General features: G+C 38.5%; 1 protein-coding gene across 1 annotated transcript in view; it reads right to left on the reverse strand.

Annotated features, from left to right (window-relative positions):
- The window catches only part of LOC124771029 (protein HIRA-like), a 303,194-nt gene that overhangs the window by 163,307 nt on the left and 123,592 nt on the right, over window positions 1–16,295 (reverse strand). The window lies entirely within an intron of this gene.

Raw genomic sequence — 16,295 nt, forward strand, 5'->3', positions numbered from 1 at the left:
AGCCACTGAAGTCAACATTCATATTAACATGAAAATTTGTAGAATAATATTTGTGCAAAATTATAATTTTAAGAGATAAAAACCTCTTCAAATGGTTCAGTGATGACTGAATCCTCTTTCCAGTCTGCTGTTCTCCAAACCCTCAATGTCTTGTCATCAGATTGTGAAGCCATATATTTGCCTACAGGATCCCATGCAACACCCTTCACTAGTCCAGAATGACCTTTCAGTACTGCTACCATTTCTGTAAGAAGATGAAAACTGGGGACTTAATTCATGAAAATATTCTATGCATTCTCTTATTCCTAACATAAGCTGAAGAAGAAACTGCCTTGCTTTAAGTATCATTATCACAGGCAGGAAACTGTTAATCACCACAATTGTGTATCTATTGTTAGCTATACCTTTAACAATTTAAAAAACAGACAGAAAATACAAAAGAAACTATAATAGGCTGTAGGAGTGTGTACTATAATGGACTGAGACTCAAATATTGAAGTATATGATACATATGTTTACGAATCACCTTGATGTACGATATTTAATATATCACTCGATACACTGTATCTTTTATCACATTATCTTATATTTAAACCTAAGTGAAATTATTCCACAGTTATTATTCTTTATTTGATACTATCTGTGATTACTAAATGTTTCACAAATGACAAGTCAGTCATTCTAGTTTATTTACAAAAATATGATACTTTGAATTTTCATGCACGTATCTTCCTGTTTTGATAGGATGGTAACTCCTAATCCAGAATGATGAATTTTCACTTGGATAATCCAATTTTGTAAAATTAACAAAAATAAAGTCCCAGAAAAAAACACTTTGTAATGTCCGGTCTGATTACTGAAACTGTATAGTGTTCTTTAGATCATGACCTTCAACACAGCTCATAAAATAATTAGGTGCAGTAAATAATTTGGCTACAGCATTGTAGCCTCTGTAAATGAGAGTAATTTAAATAATTAAGTACCTTGACAGTAATTTCATAAAGAGATTCATTTCATGAAAGTTTGCACAGAAAATCAAATATTTTTCCTTCTTTTTGTAAAGTCTAATGTCGCACCAGAATATTTGTGAATATGTAATTTTCATTTTAAGGTAATTAAAGTAACTGTTTTAATAAAACACTTGTAAGCTTGTGTTTGTTGCATTAATATACATACTAAAGTGGCTGTGTCAGCACAGTTAGTTAGTAATTGTTGAAGATATACGATGGCAGTAGTTGTATGAAGTTATGCTGAATATATTGTATGTTGAAATATCTTTGAGGAAACGACTAGATGCCAAACTTGAACTCCTACAACTGTTAGCTTCCAAAAAATTAGTAATAATATATGTACAACAGCAAATTATTGACAATTTTAAAATGTTGCTGAAAATAATATTAATATAATAGAGGGAAACATTCCACGTAGGAAAAATATATCTAAAAACAAAGATGATGAGACTTACCAAACAAAAGCGCTGGCAGGTCGATAGACACACAAACATATACAAAAAATTCCAGCTTTTGTAACCAACGGTTGCTTCGTCAGGAAAGAGGGAAGGAGAGGGAAAGACGAAAGGATGTGGGTTTTAAGGGAGAGGGTAAGGAGTCATTCCAATCCCGGGAGCAGAAAGACTTCCCTTAGGGGGAAAAAAGGACGGGTATACACTCGCACACACACACACACACACACACACATATCCATCCGCACATACACAGACACAAGCAGACATTTGTAAAGGCAAAGAGTTGGGGCAGAGATGTCTCGACTGACATCTCTGCCCAAACTCTTTGCCTTTACAAATGTCTGCTTGTGTCTGTGTATGTGCGGATGGATATGTGTGTGTGTGTGTGTGTGTGTGTGTGTGTGTGTGTGTGTGTGTGTGTGTGTGCGAGTGTATACCCTTCCGTTTTTCCCCCTAAGGTAAGTCTTTCTGCTCCCGGGATTGGAATGACTCCTTACCCTCTCCCTTAAAACCCACATCCTTTCGTCTTTCCCTCTCCTTCCCTCTTTCCTGACAAAGCAACCGTTGGTTGCGAAAGCTAGAATTTTGTGTGTATGTTTGTGTGAAAATAATATTAATGATATGAATATAATAGTGAAACATTCCACGCGGGAAAAATATACAAATATATGAAAATAATATTAAGTTGACATATGTCCCTACAACATCAGGACATGTACTGATGAAGGGAATAAGCTGAAATAAGCTAATATATTAAAATAAAATATCAGGCAGCACATTGTTTTCCAGTTCTCTGCATAATACTGTATGAAGATGGCTGTAAAATCAAGATTTGAAATTGGATTAATCTGCAAAAGCAAATCAAAGTTTGTTATAATTTGTTAATCTGTCTGCTGGGCTGGAGAGAAATAAGTGGGAAGTCGCACACACACACACACACACGAGTATAGAGACTGTTGTCCTGACAGTCTTTTTGTTGAGCCTACTCGCGTGTCAGCATTTCTGCTACATGGGGAGTAGAGCAAATATCCTTTTCATGTTATTGTTACATTCCATTCAGGATTTTCCATTGGTTGAATTCACGTTATCTTATTCTCACTATTATCTGATAAAATACTTACTCTAGATAATATGTACTGAATTAGAGTTCCAACTAATTCATCTGCAAAATAAATAAAAGTCAAATAATAACTTCTTATTTAAACCAGCAGAGCGTGATGTTAAGAGTACCTGTGGCATTATCAATACAAGATATTGGTTATTTTTAAATAACACAATCAAATAAATGGTCCACTGAAGGTGCGATAATGTGCTGAAACACGTACAGGCTCAGAAAAAATAAATTAATGATGTCTTACAGAAGGCAGAACTATAGTACAACTTTTTAACCATTAATTTCCACTATATATAAGACATACACCATTAATATTTATTCTTCACGAGCAAAAATTATTTTCTGTTGCTTATGATATGATCAGGTTTTCATCTGTTTTAACATGCCACGCTTTTCAGAACATATATTTGTAAGACCAACTCTCATCTGAGCACTAACTTATAAACAAGAAATTGCCTATCATCTGACAAGTGTGTGCTTCTGTAATGCCACAAAAATCTGCATATTATTCAATATTCTAAGATTATTTGTTTGTGAACTACATTTAATTCAGGAGACTGGATTTACTAAAACAAAAAACCACCTCAATAAGAGGAACTCCTCTAAGTTGGTTTATTTTCATCTAATTTGTTTTCCAAAAGCCTATGAGGTACCTTTACAGATATTTACCACAAATGATAGTTCTAGTAGTTGCCTATTTATGAAGCAATGAACTGCTTCGTGTTTCAAAACTTTATGTATGAAATGTATAAATCATTGTTATTACCTGGCATCTTAAGAGCATTCCACACAATCACTGTGTTGTCAACAGAACAAGACGCAAGCCACGCATCATGTGGAGACCATGCCATATCCAGGACATCACCATTATGTCCACGCAAAGTCATGCAGCAACACCAACTCTCGACATTTACTTTCCCAACACTTCCAAAAACATTTGTTGCACCTGCAATGTTACAATGCTTTCTGAAGAAAAGTTATCATGTATATGATATAGGAAAAACCAAATACTGTAAATGGTGACTAACAAGAGTCCCACAAAAGAATTACAACACACTTATCAAATAGGGTTGGGGCTAAAAGACACAGAGTGAATATCTAAAACAATGGAAAATCCAGGATGGAATAACGACAATATTATAAAAAGGATAGATTTCATCTTACCATAAAGTAGAAATGTTGAGGCGCAACAAAAGACTGCTAAACAAGTAAGCTACACACAGCACACGCACATTCACGCACATGCAACTCTTCATAGAGTTTTGCCTTAGAGCCAGAGACAGTGGACAGTGGTCATGTGCAGTTGCATGAATATGTGTGTGTGCTTTTTGTATAATTCAAGAGAAGGCTTTTTGGCTGAGGTGAAGGCTCACTTGTTTAGCAGTCTTTTTGTTGTGTCTGTCCAACAGTGAACATATACATGCCAGAGGGGGAGAAAAACAACCGGATAGTCATTTCTGAGCAGGGGGACTTCAAATTCTACAAAATTTCTCAAATAATCGAAGGTCAGAAATGTACCATTATGGTGACACAGCCACAAAATGACAGCCGATCAGTGACAAGCATGTGCATGTGTGCGCATTTAAACTATCTTGCCACAGCAAATACCTGTTATGCTAAGGAGTGCAGTTAATAATCAACTTAGCTGAAGATAATGGTTTCAAGTGAACAGTCATAGCTAGGTAAATTTTAAATTCTCATCCAAGAGTGTTTACGTATCATTAACATTTTCTTTGATGTTTCATGACTATTAAATCAGTTACTTGTATGCATCACTACCATAGCGCCTTAAAATTATTAAGATAATTAGCTGTGCTGCATTGTTAGGCATATCCAAGCACCATCACTTAACAGGATGTCATTTTATGGCTATAGTTCCACAACAAATCACTTCCAAGCTACAGTTATTTTGAAAATTTTATAGATATAAGTTAACATGAACCATGGACCTTGCCCTTGGTGTGGAGGCTTGCATGCCTTAGTGATATGGATAGCCACACCGTAGGTGCAACCATAATGGAGGGATATCTGTTGAGAGGCCAGACAAACATGTGGTTCCTGAAGAGGGGCAGCAGCATTTTTAGTAGTTGCAGGGGCAACAGTCTGGATGATTGACTGATCTGGCCTTGTAACATTATTCAAAATGGCTGAAAGCAAGAGGAAACTACAGCGTTATTTTTCCAAGGTCACGCAGCTTTACTGTATGGTTAAATTATGATGACATCCTCTTGTGTAAAAAATTCCAGAGGTAAAATAGTCCCCCATACGGATCCCCGGGCGGTGACTACTTAGGACGTCATTATCAGGTGAAACAAAACTGGTGTTCTATGGATCAGAGCGTGTAATGTCAGATTCCTTTATTGGGTAAGTAGGTTAGAAAATTTAAAAAGGGAAATGGATAGGTTAAAGCTAGATATAGTGGGAATTAGTGAAGTTCAGTGGCAGGAGGAACAAGACGTTTGGTCAGGTGAATACAGGGTTATAAATACAAAATCAAATATGGGTTATGCAGGAGTAGCTAAAATAATGAATAAAAAAATAGGAATATGGATAAGCTACGGTGACCAGCATACTGAACGTATTATTGTAGCCAAGATAGATACAAAGCACACACCCACTACAGTAGTACAAGATTAATATGCCAACTAGCTCTGCAGATGAGGACGGCATAGACGAAACGTATGGTGAGATAAAAGAAATTATTCAGATAGTTAATGGAGATGAAAATTTAATAGTCATGGGGGACTGGAATTCGATAGTAGGAAAAGGAAAAGAAGGAAAAGTAGTAGGTGAATATGGACTAAGAGAAAGAAATGAAAGAGGAAGCCACCTGGTAGAAGATTCCGCAGAGCATAATTTAATCACTGCTAACACTTGGTTTAAGAATCGTAAAAGAAGGTTCTATATGTGGAAGAGACCTGGAGATACTGGAAGGTTCCAGATTGATTATATTATGGTAAGACAGAGATTTCAGAACCAGATTTTAAGTAGTAAGACATTTCAGGTGCAGATGTGGACTCTTACTACAATTTATTGATTATGAATTGCAGATTAAAACTGAAGAAACAGCAAACTAGAATGTTTCAGAGGGAGCATTAGAGAATGACTGACAATAACAGGGGAAATGAGTACTGTAGAAGAAGAATGGGTAGCTTTGAGAGATGAAAGAGTGAATGCAGCAGAGGATGAAGTAAGTAAAAAGAGGAACAATAGTAGAAATCCTTGGGTAACACAAGAGAGATTGAATTTAATCAATGACAGAAGAAAATATATTGTGTCTCATAACATACATGAACAAAATCATTTGATTCAGGTACAGGAGACACTTCAAAGTTTGGTAAAATTTGCCATAGACATAGAAAGTTGAAGCCTACATTTGTTGTTGTTGTGGTCTTCAGTCCTGAGATTGGTTTGATGCAGCTCTCCGTGCTACTCTATCCTGCGCAAGCTTCCTCATCTCCCAGTACCTACTGCAACCTACATCCTTCTGAATCTGTTTAGTGTATTCATCTCTTGGTCTCCCTCTACGATTTTTACCCTCCACGCTGCCCTCCAGTGCTAAATTTGTGATCCCTTGATGCCTCAGGACATATCGTACCAACCGATCCCTTCTTCAAGTCAAGTTGTGCCACAAACTTCTCTTCTCCCCAATCCTATTCAATACCTCCTCATTAGTTATGTGATCTACCCACTTAATCTTCAACATTCTTCTGTAGCACCACATTTTGAAAGCTTCTATTCTCTTCGTCCAAACTATTTATCGACCATGTTTCACTTCCATACATGGCTACACTCAATACAAATACTTTCAGAAATGACTTCCTAACACTTAAATCTATACTGAATGTTAACAAATTTCTCTTCTTCAGAAACGCTTTCCTTGCCATTGCCAGTCTACATTTTATATCCTCTCTACCTCCCCAAATAGCAAAACTCCTTTACTACTTTAAGCGTTCTCCATTGAGAATGACATGCTGCGTTCTGTTAACTAGGAACTCTTCAATCCAATCACACAATTGGTCTGATAGTCCATATGCTCTTACTTTGTTCATTAAATGATTGTGGGAAACTGTATCAAATGCCTTGCGGAAGTCAAGAAACACAGCATCTTCCTGGGAGCGCATGTCTATGGCCCTATGAGTCTCGTGGACAAATAGCGCGAGCTGGGTTTCACACAATCGTCTTTTTGAAACCCTTGCTGATTCCTACAGAGTAGATTTCCAGTCTCCAGAAAAGTCATTATACTCGAACATAATATGTGTTCCAAAATTCTACAACTGATCGACGTAAGAAATATAGGTCTATAGTTCTGCAAGTCTGTTCGACGTCCCTTCTTGAAAACGGGGATGACCTGTGCCCTTTTCCAATCCTTTGGAATGCTACACTCTTTTAGAGACCTACGATACACCGCTGCAAAAAGGGGGGCAAGTTCCTTCACGTACTCTGTGTAAAATCGAACTGATATCCCAACAGGTCCCGTGGCCCTTCCTCTTTTGAGCGATCTTAATCATTTTTCTATCCCTCTGTCATCTATTTCGATATCTACCATTTTGTCATCTGTGCGACAATCTGGAGAAGGAACTAGGGTGCAGTATTCCTCTGTGAAACAGCTTTGGAGAAAGACACTTAGTATTTCAGCCTTTAGTCTGTCATCCTCTTCTTCAGTACCATTTTGGTCACAGAGTGTCTGGACATTTTGTTTTGATCCACTTACCGCTTTGACATAAGACCAAAATTTCTTAGGATTTTCTGCCAAGTCAGAACATAGAACTTTGCTTTCAAATTCGCTGAACACCTCTCACATAGCCCTCCTCACACTACATTTTGCTTCACGTAATTTTTGTTCGTATGCAAGGCTTTGGCTATGTTTATGTTTACTGTGAAGTTCCCTTTGCTTCCGAAGCAATTTTCTAACTCAGTTGTTGTACCACTGTGGCTCTTTTCCATCTCTTATAGTCTTGCTTGGCACATACTCATCTAATGCATATTGTACGATGGTTTTGAACTTTGTCCACTGATCCTCAACACTATCTGTACATGAGATAATACTTTTGTGTTGAGCCATCAAGTACTCTGAAATCTGCTTTTTGTCACTTTCACTACACAGAAAAATTTAGCTACCTTTTTTAATATTTCTATTTACGGCTGAAATCACTGATGCTGTAACTGCTTTATGATCACTGATTCCCTGTTCTGCGTTAACTGTTTCAAATAGTTCAGGTCTGTTTGTCACCAGAATATCTAACATGTTATTGTGAGTCAATTCTCTGTTTAACTGCTCAAGGTAGTTTTCAGATAATGCACTTAAAAAAATTTCACTGGATTCTTTGTCCCTGCCACCTGTTATAAACGTTTGAGTCTCCCAGTCTATATCTGGTAAATTAAAATCTCCACCCAGAACTATAACATGGTCGGGAAATCTACTCTAAATACTCTTCAAATTTTCCTTCAGGTGTTCTGCCACAACAGCTGCTGAGCCAGGGGGCCTATAAAGACATCCAATTACCATGTTTGAGGTCTGCTTTAATCGTGATCTTCACCCAAATTATTTCACATTTTGGATTCCTGTCAATTTCCTTTGCTACTATTGCACTTTTTATCACTATAAACACGCCTCCCCCTTCACTGTCCAGCCTGTCTCTGTGATATACATTCCAATCTGAGTTTAAAATTTCATTGCTGTTTACATCTGGTTTCAGCCAACTTTCCGTCCCTAGTACTATGTGGGCATTGTAACCATTTATTAATGAGAGCAGTTCTGGGATGTTTCTATAGACCCTCCTGCAGTTTACTATTACCACATTAATATTGTCATTCCCTGTGTGTAGTGCATGCCTGACCTATTCAGGGGGACCCTACATTTCCCCACCCGATAGTGAAGGTCAAGAAATTTGCACCCCAGATCTCGGGAGAATCGTCTCAGCCTCTGGTTTAAGCCTTCCAATCGGCTCCAAAGCAGAGGACCGCGATCAGTTCTGGGAACAACACTACAAATAGTTAGTTTAGATTCCACCCCAAGAGCGAGACTTTCCACCTTCACCAACTCTGCCAACCGCCTGTATGAACTCAGGATGAACTCTTCACCGAGACAGCAGAACTCATTGCTGTCAACATGAGCAACAACTTGCAGTCAGGTGCACCAACTGCTCTCTATTACCGCTGGCAGGGTCTCCTCCACATCTTGGATGAGACCCCCACCGGCAAGCAGACAGAGTGAACACTGGCCTTCTTCCCCGACCTTTCTGCTATTTCCCTTAGGGGCTCCATCACCCAGCTAACATTGGAGCTCCCAATCACTAATAAACCCCTCCCCTGTGTGCCTGTTCAGACCTTGCTGAAGGAGCGGCCACATGTCCACTCACTGGCATGGCCAGCCTCCACATTGACCCTCCGGGTCAAGCAACGCGAACGCCGTTGAACCCGCCACTCTCCTTGGGGAGAGGGTGGCACAACCGGGTCCAGTACCCATGAAGATGTCTCGAAAGCAGGGACCGTGGGTGAAGCATGTAACATCTGGTGTGTGCCATGTGATGCACCAGATTCCCCATTGCCGTTACACTCTGAGGCAGCAGCCTGAAGACAGCTGACCGTGGCCATCAGCATGTTCAGCTGTTCGCAAACAGTGGTCAGCTCCTCCTGCATCCGTACACAGCAGTCACACATCCTATCCATCCTAAGAAATCAACAATTTACTGTAGAGAGTTAAGTAATCAACTTTTAACTAGACTGCTAATTCACTAAAGGCGGCTGATAGCTGACTAAACTGTGGTTACTAGACACTTCTTGTTGGAAACAATCAAAATAAGCACTAACTGTCTCTGGACTCTACTCAAAACAAACACAAAATCTATGGAACACTATTACTAGTGCTCGAAAATTAAAGCTTCCTAAAAGTAACAACATGTGGAAAAAGAAGTGACAAGTACAAAAAACACAGTTAATACTTAAATTTATGTAGCTTGGTGCACCAAAAAATACACATGCACAACTATTTAGGGTATATAAACATTCAGTAGTCCAGACTACAAACAAATGTTGGAAGACTAAGCCCAGTGAAGCACCTTTTCAGATACTTCATGCAGACTCAATACCACTAGGGAAACATCTATTAGGGCACGTATTTACAATGTGGCTTATTGTCTGTACATCACCAAAGACACACATCCTATCAGTGCAAACACGCCATTTGTGCATGGTGTATTTGCACATACCTTCTCCAGTTCGAAATGTATTAAGCTTTACACAACACCTTTCCAGGATGATGAAAGCCTGGATCTTTAAAAGTTGAGCTGCCAATAAGCTCATGACTCCCGGTTTTCACGGCTCACCACTTACATTTCCATTTAGCATCACAGTTCAACCCAGTGGAGAGCATTTGGATTTCTATTTCAAATGCTGGTCTTCTGGATTTGAGGCATTTCCTATGCGGCAAGAGTAAAACTTTGTGAAGGGGGACTGATTCATTTTTAGACTTTCTTGCAAAGATTGTGCAGAGCCACCTTTCAACAAAAGCAGACAACACAGATGTTCGATAGTATTCGTAGCCAGCACTGAGTCACTAACGGTTTTCATAGAATCATTCAAGTAATCATCATCTTTTTTTCACATGTGCGCTGCAGAACCACACTCATGTGCAATATTCTACGGCAGAGTACAGGGTTTATAAAAAAAAAAAAAGGAATCATCTGATTTGGCACATCTATATTTCTGAACTAATAAATGTATACAATGATTTTTCTATTTTTGATGAACAGGAGACTCAAAAGTCCCCCCAATACCTTTTCATAGGTGTAGGTGTTCAATATGGCCCCCCTTGAGATGCATGACATATGGAAATGTGGTATTCAAATTGTTCCCACACTGCAACAAGCATGTTTGAGTTACAGCTTCCCCAGCTGCTGTTATGCGATGTCTCAGTTCATTCATTGTTGTTGGTAATGGAGGCACATAAATAGAGTTTTTTATAAGCCCCCAAAAGAAATAATTACATACAGTCAGATCTGGTGACCTTGGAGGCCAGTAATGTATGGCTGAATCATTTCCTCCAGTGCAACGATCCATTGTTCAGTAATTCTTTGATTTAAAAACTCCCCCACTTCCTGATGACAGTGTGGCGGTTTCCCATCCTGTTGGTAAATGAAGTCGTTCGAATCAGTCCCCAACTGTGGGAAAAGAAAGTTCTAAGGAATATCAAGACATGTGCTTCCTGTAACAGTGTTCTTGGCAACGAAAAATGGACCATACGCCTTTTCTCATGAAACTGCATGAAACACTTTAAATTTTGGAAAGCCCTCTCATGTTGTACAGCCTCATGTGGTTGTTCCGTACCCCATATTTTCACATTACAATGGTTCACCTTTCCATTTAAATGGAATGTTGCCCCATCACTAAACACTAAATGTGGAAGAAAACTGTCATCCTCCATCTTGCCCAGAACGAAATCACAGAACACCACATGTTGTTGTTTGCCACTTTCATAAAGAACTTGCCGTACCTCAATTTTGTATTGTTTCATGTGTAAATGTCGACGCAACACATGCTAGATGCACAGCAGGAGCATGTTGAGCTGTCGAGCTGCACAGCGAACAGGTTTCTGTGGACTCCTTGTGAAATTATGGCAGAGGTGTTCGATGTCTGTTTCAGGCACTCAGGGTTGTGCAGGGATTTGCCTTTACACAAACAACCTGTTTCTCAGAATTGTTCATGCCATTGTCTAATGTTCTGTGTTGTAGGAGGATCCACACCATACCTAGTACGAAAGTCACACTGAACAGTTATTACTTGCATTGTGCAAAATGTAGAACACAAAATGCTTTCTGTTGTCTTGTCACCATTTTTACTAGAACTGAAGTGGGTGCACACTGCTGCTACCTAGTGGGAACCATGTAAAACTCGAGAGTTTGCTCATTCCAACAGTACATTGTTCACGCACAAATAACATAATAGTTATGATTTTTTAAAATGCACCCTATATATCAATGTAAGACATGCTCCACGGACAACTGACATGTTTGCTTCCCATATACTACCTACCAACTTCCTCGCCAAGTTCACTCATCTTTGTACTTTCTTAGCTGTGTTGGAAAGGTGTTTATGCTATGTCAGAGTTCTGTCTAATGGGATGCCATGGTAAGTTGGCATATTACTGTGATTGGCAATGCCATAGGGCCAAACTGTGGGTTGATCTTTGCTGCTGCTAAATGATTAGAGAGGTGGAAAAGATCTACTTTTGTTTTAGAAACCTTAGTCTGTCATCACATCCTGCATACTGGAGTTCTGGCAGGTCTGCTGTTACATACTGAATAAGGCCAGAGCAAGAACAGAGCCTTGAGGTGAGCCATCATTTGAGTACACATTGTCTGCTCTTCTTTTTAACTTGGTGTACTTCACACTGCTAATTTTTGAACATGTTCCTTAAGAGGTTACTTAGTCTTATAAGGTATAGTTATCAGAAATTTCAATATTATACCAGTACGCCACATCATGTCATAAGCTGCTGACATGTGATTGAAAACTATCCTGGTCTTTAATTTCTGGTACCTAGTTTCTGTGTGAGTAGACAACGAGAGCACTTGCTCACAGCAGCTTCTACAAGGTGTAATCTATCTTGTTCAGTTGGTACCACATAATTAATTTGGTTTGTATTCTGTCTAATATAACTTTTTCCAGGAATTTGTAACCATAGCTAAATACAAATGTGCTCTGAAGCAGTTCCTTCTTTCCCTGTAATTTTGATAACAATAACTTAAGTGCTCTTAAATTTTGATGGTAATGTTCCTTTGTGAAGAATTACATTAAAAAGGCAGGACTGTTGTGCACCAGAATTCCTGAGTAAAGCCCATCTGCACCTGCTTTTGTACATTTCATGTCAGTAAGGACAGTCTTCTGTTCAGTGGTCATAAATTGAGATGAGAATTTTGCACTAGATTCTAGAGATTTCTTGACCTCAGTAAGTTCTCTGTTTACTTGTTGAACACATGTTTTATCTGCTGGAACCTTGGAAACTCTCACTCAATGACTGGCAATTATTTGTGTTATGGGACAGGTCTTCTTCCAGCTCCCGAATCAGTGTCCCAGCTTTTCTACTGAAATGTGTGAAATAATTCTTTGTGCCAGTTTTCTCTGCTTTGATCAGTCACAGAATTCATTGAATTTGTGGCTGTTTCTTGCTCTCCACCTCCTTTGAATGTATCTCTTTGGATTTACCCTTTACAGCACTCTCTATGTAGGTGTTAAAACTATTAAAACATAAAACTGAATGAAAGGTTATGAGGGAAGCAGGTAACATGTAGGCAAAACTCAGAAACCACTGAAGACATCTCTACCACACTTTGTACATGTGTAACTCACCATCTTGGGGAAAATATTTTAGGTACAAGATCCCTTACCCAAGCACCACTACAAGGGGGCAGGGAAGTGGGATGCTGGAAGTGTATAAAAATTACCAACTTTAATATTGATTTCACAGTTTTCAGAGTTGCTAAGCTCAAAGACATTTCCCTCTTAGGAGTGTGAGCAGAAATGGAAAGGGAGTGACAAATATTTTAGGTAATCAAGTTTTGTCTTGAATTAATTTTACAATAAATTTGTAAAGGGCTTAATTTTATAGTTTGTGTATTGTATTTATACTTTTAAAAACAAATAAATACAGTAGGTTTGTTTTATGCTGTACAATAATTTAATTCCTTTTTCTATCTGACATAAGGCTGAGGTAAATAAGTAACTGGGAACACCAGACAATCAGCTAAAACACAATAAAGGATGATGGACAACTAATATTCACCATAATGAACAGGGCACATAATTTGTGAATATTAGATGAGGGAAGATAGGGTATCAGAAGCAGTTAGTATTTGTGTAAGAAACATCTCACAATATCTGTATTCATCAGCTACATAATGTGACACAGCAAACATGCTTGTCATTACTATAATGGACATTACTCAGAAAAATGAGTGTGTACAGGCACTAGCCAGTGATAGTCATCTAGGCAAAAGTGTGGGAGAAGATGAAAGGACAGTATAGAGCAGTGTTGAAATATCGGAGGGGGCAGACAGAGGGGTTTTAGTGACAGCAGTGAAACAAGCCCAAAACAGAAGAAGGATGGTGGGAGGGAGGGAGGGAGGGAGGGAGGGATGAGTGCAGAAGTGAAAAATGGTGAGGGGGGGCAAAGGTAAGGGTGAATGGAAAAGTGAATGAGATAGAAATGTCCAAGGGTGGAGTTTTTGGTCAGGGAGTTTGCTGGAACAGATGTGTGGGACAGATAGTTACAAACTGATAGTTAAGATGTATATGATATGTTTTGTATTTTGGCTGTTGACATTGTAGTGACACATGGATGATGGTTTGGGATAAGAAGTGGAATACAGTGGTGGGACTAGGTTGCTGTATGAAGGGAGTATTTTGATACTAAGTATCTGTTAAACCCCATCCTCAGCTATGACAGCTGGAATATGTATTTAGTAAGTCAGAATGAGGCAGAATGGGTGTTTAAACACAGACCAAATTAATGTATATATGGTACAATTGCCAATAATACTAATTTTACAAGCATCACCATGAACTTCTATCCAAATTAGCCACATATCATCAGCACTTCATTTATACAGGCAACAAAAATGTATATACAAAGATTTAGCAACAGAAACAGATACTGTGAACCTTCCTGAATAGGTCCACACAGCTTCAGACAACATTAATGTGTGGTATGCCAAAACATCACAAGGACATATATTATACAAAATAGAAATTCTGTTCATATTATCCTTCTTAATACAACTGAAAGCAATGACATCTCAGTTTCAGCCACCAATCACCTTTACATTACTAAAAGCAAACCAAATTTTCATCCATGAATAACAGCTATATTAATATAGTTGACGTAACATCATAAGAAATTATGATATTATATACTGTAAACAGTTGCGTGCCAGCAGTGAACATAACTGTATGACGAGGAACTACCCTTCAAGACACCTTTGACTTTTATGCACTAAGTGATGGCCTAAAATATTCCCTGCAGGATGCCAGCTACATAATGTGGGATTGCATTGTGCATGTGTTCATTAAAACTGATGTTGCAATAACAATTAAGATCACTTTTGTTAATATACTTAACAATGTCCCTTTCTTTCTTTACTGACTGAACATCTAACTGTTATTTCCCAAAAACACATAAAATACTTCTTATCAAGAAACTTCAAATAAGCACTAGTACTGTACTAATGGTGACTGGAGAATAATTTTATGGATCCAGTAAATCATTGTACAGTTTCAAACCTTGTGCATTACAGCTACAAAATCATCCCTGGCAAAATCAGAGTGAACAGGAAAATTAAACCATTACAGTCCAGAGAATGGTCATCTGAATCAAACAAACCACTATTTATTACATTTACTGTTGATGCCCAACACCTGTCAAATGCACACCACCTCTCATTGTTTCCCCCTCATATTACAATCCTCTCTCTTCCTAACATTGTATTCTCCCTTGTCACTTTCTCATTTACTAAGTTCTACGTTTTATGATTAATCCAGTCTTTCACCACAGACATACATGCAAGCATGTGACCACAAACACAAGTGCACATGCTCTCTCTCTCTATTCATTCACTTGCTCTCCCTTTTGCACTGATAACTCATAGTTTATTTTGGCACTTCTGCAAATGTAATCTCTCTTTCTTCACATTTTATTTATTCAACTAGCTCATTTATCTTTCCCTGTATAATGCATTATCTGGAAGGTTAAACGGAGCATTATCACGGAGGAGTAAATTCCATTTCTAAACATCTGGAGTCAAACATTGAAGAAGACTGACACAAAGAACCCTAGATATAATGCAACAAAAGGTCTTCTTCAGAAATCAATAAGATGCAGCCATAGATGTTTTAAAACTTGCCAGGAGGTCAGCAATTGACGACTCTCTGAATACCAGGCATTGTTACCTCTTTGACATTACACAGGGTACACCACATGGAGACGAACTGCCAAAGGTTCAAAAATTGCCTTTATCTTCTTGAATATTTATATTTCAAACAAGCTAAACACAATCCAGAAAGTTCATTTACACAGATGACTCAGCCAAAGTTGCACAACATGAATCATTTGAGGCCTCCAAAGACATTTTGATCTCTGACTTAAAGCTGCCAAGCAACTACTTTCATAAATGGAGACGGCAGCTTAACACAACTAAGACAGAAGTATCATGCTTCCACCTTTGTAATGGTCACAAGAAGAGAGCTTAAAATTAACTCTGAAGACAAAGGTCTCAACCGTGACAACTACCGTGGACAGAATGCTTGCTTAGAAGGAGCACCTGACAAAGACCTCAGGTAAAAGAAGGGCAAGAATTAAAATGATTAATAAACTGTGTGGCATCTATTTGGGCTCCTAGGTAAATATGCTTTGCACATTAGAAGTTGGGCTCATCTATTTGGAGGTGAAATATTGTGCCCCTACAATGATTATCTGCTCACATACGAACAAGATTGGTGTGGCACCAAATGACATTATCCACACTATCAGCAGCACAGTACAATCAACTCCTACTGCATGACTGCCCTCCTTGAGCCATATACGACTACCAGAGATATGGCGTAAAAATGGTTTCCTTAGAGAGTACCATAAAATTAGCAGTATCCCTCAACTGTTCATACATACTGAAATTGCTGGCCTGACTCACAGAACACTGATATCAAGAAAATATGCACTATCCA

The sequence above is a fragment of the Schistocerca piceifrons genome, unplaced genomic scaffold (genome assembly GCF_021461385.2).
Source record: "Schistocerca piceifrons isolate TAMUIC-IGC-003096 unplaced genomic scaffold, iqSchPice1.1 HiC_scaffold_866, whole genome shotgun sequence".
Classification (NCBI taxonomy): domain Eukaryota; kingdom Metazoa; phylum Arthropoda; class Insecta; order Orthoptera; family Acrididae; genus Schistocerca; species Schistocerca piceifrons.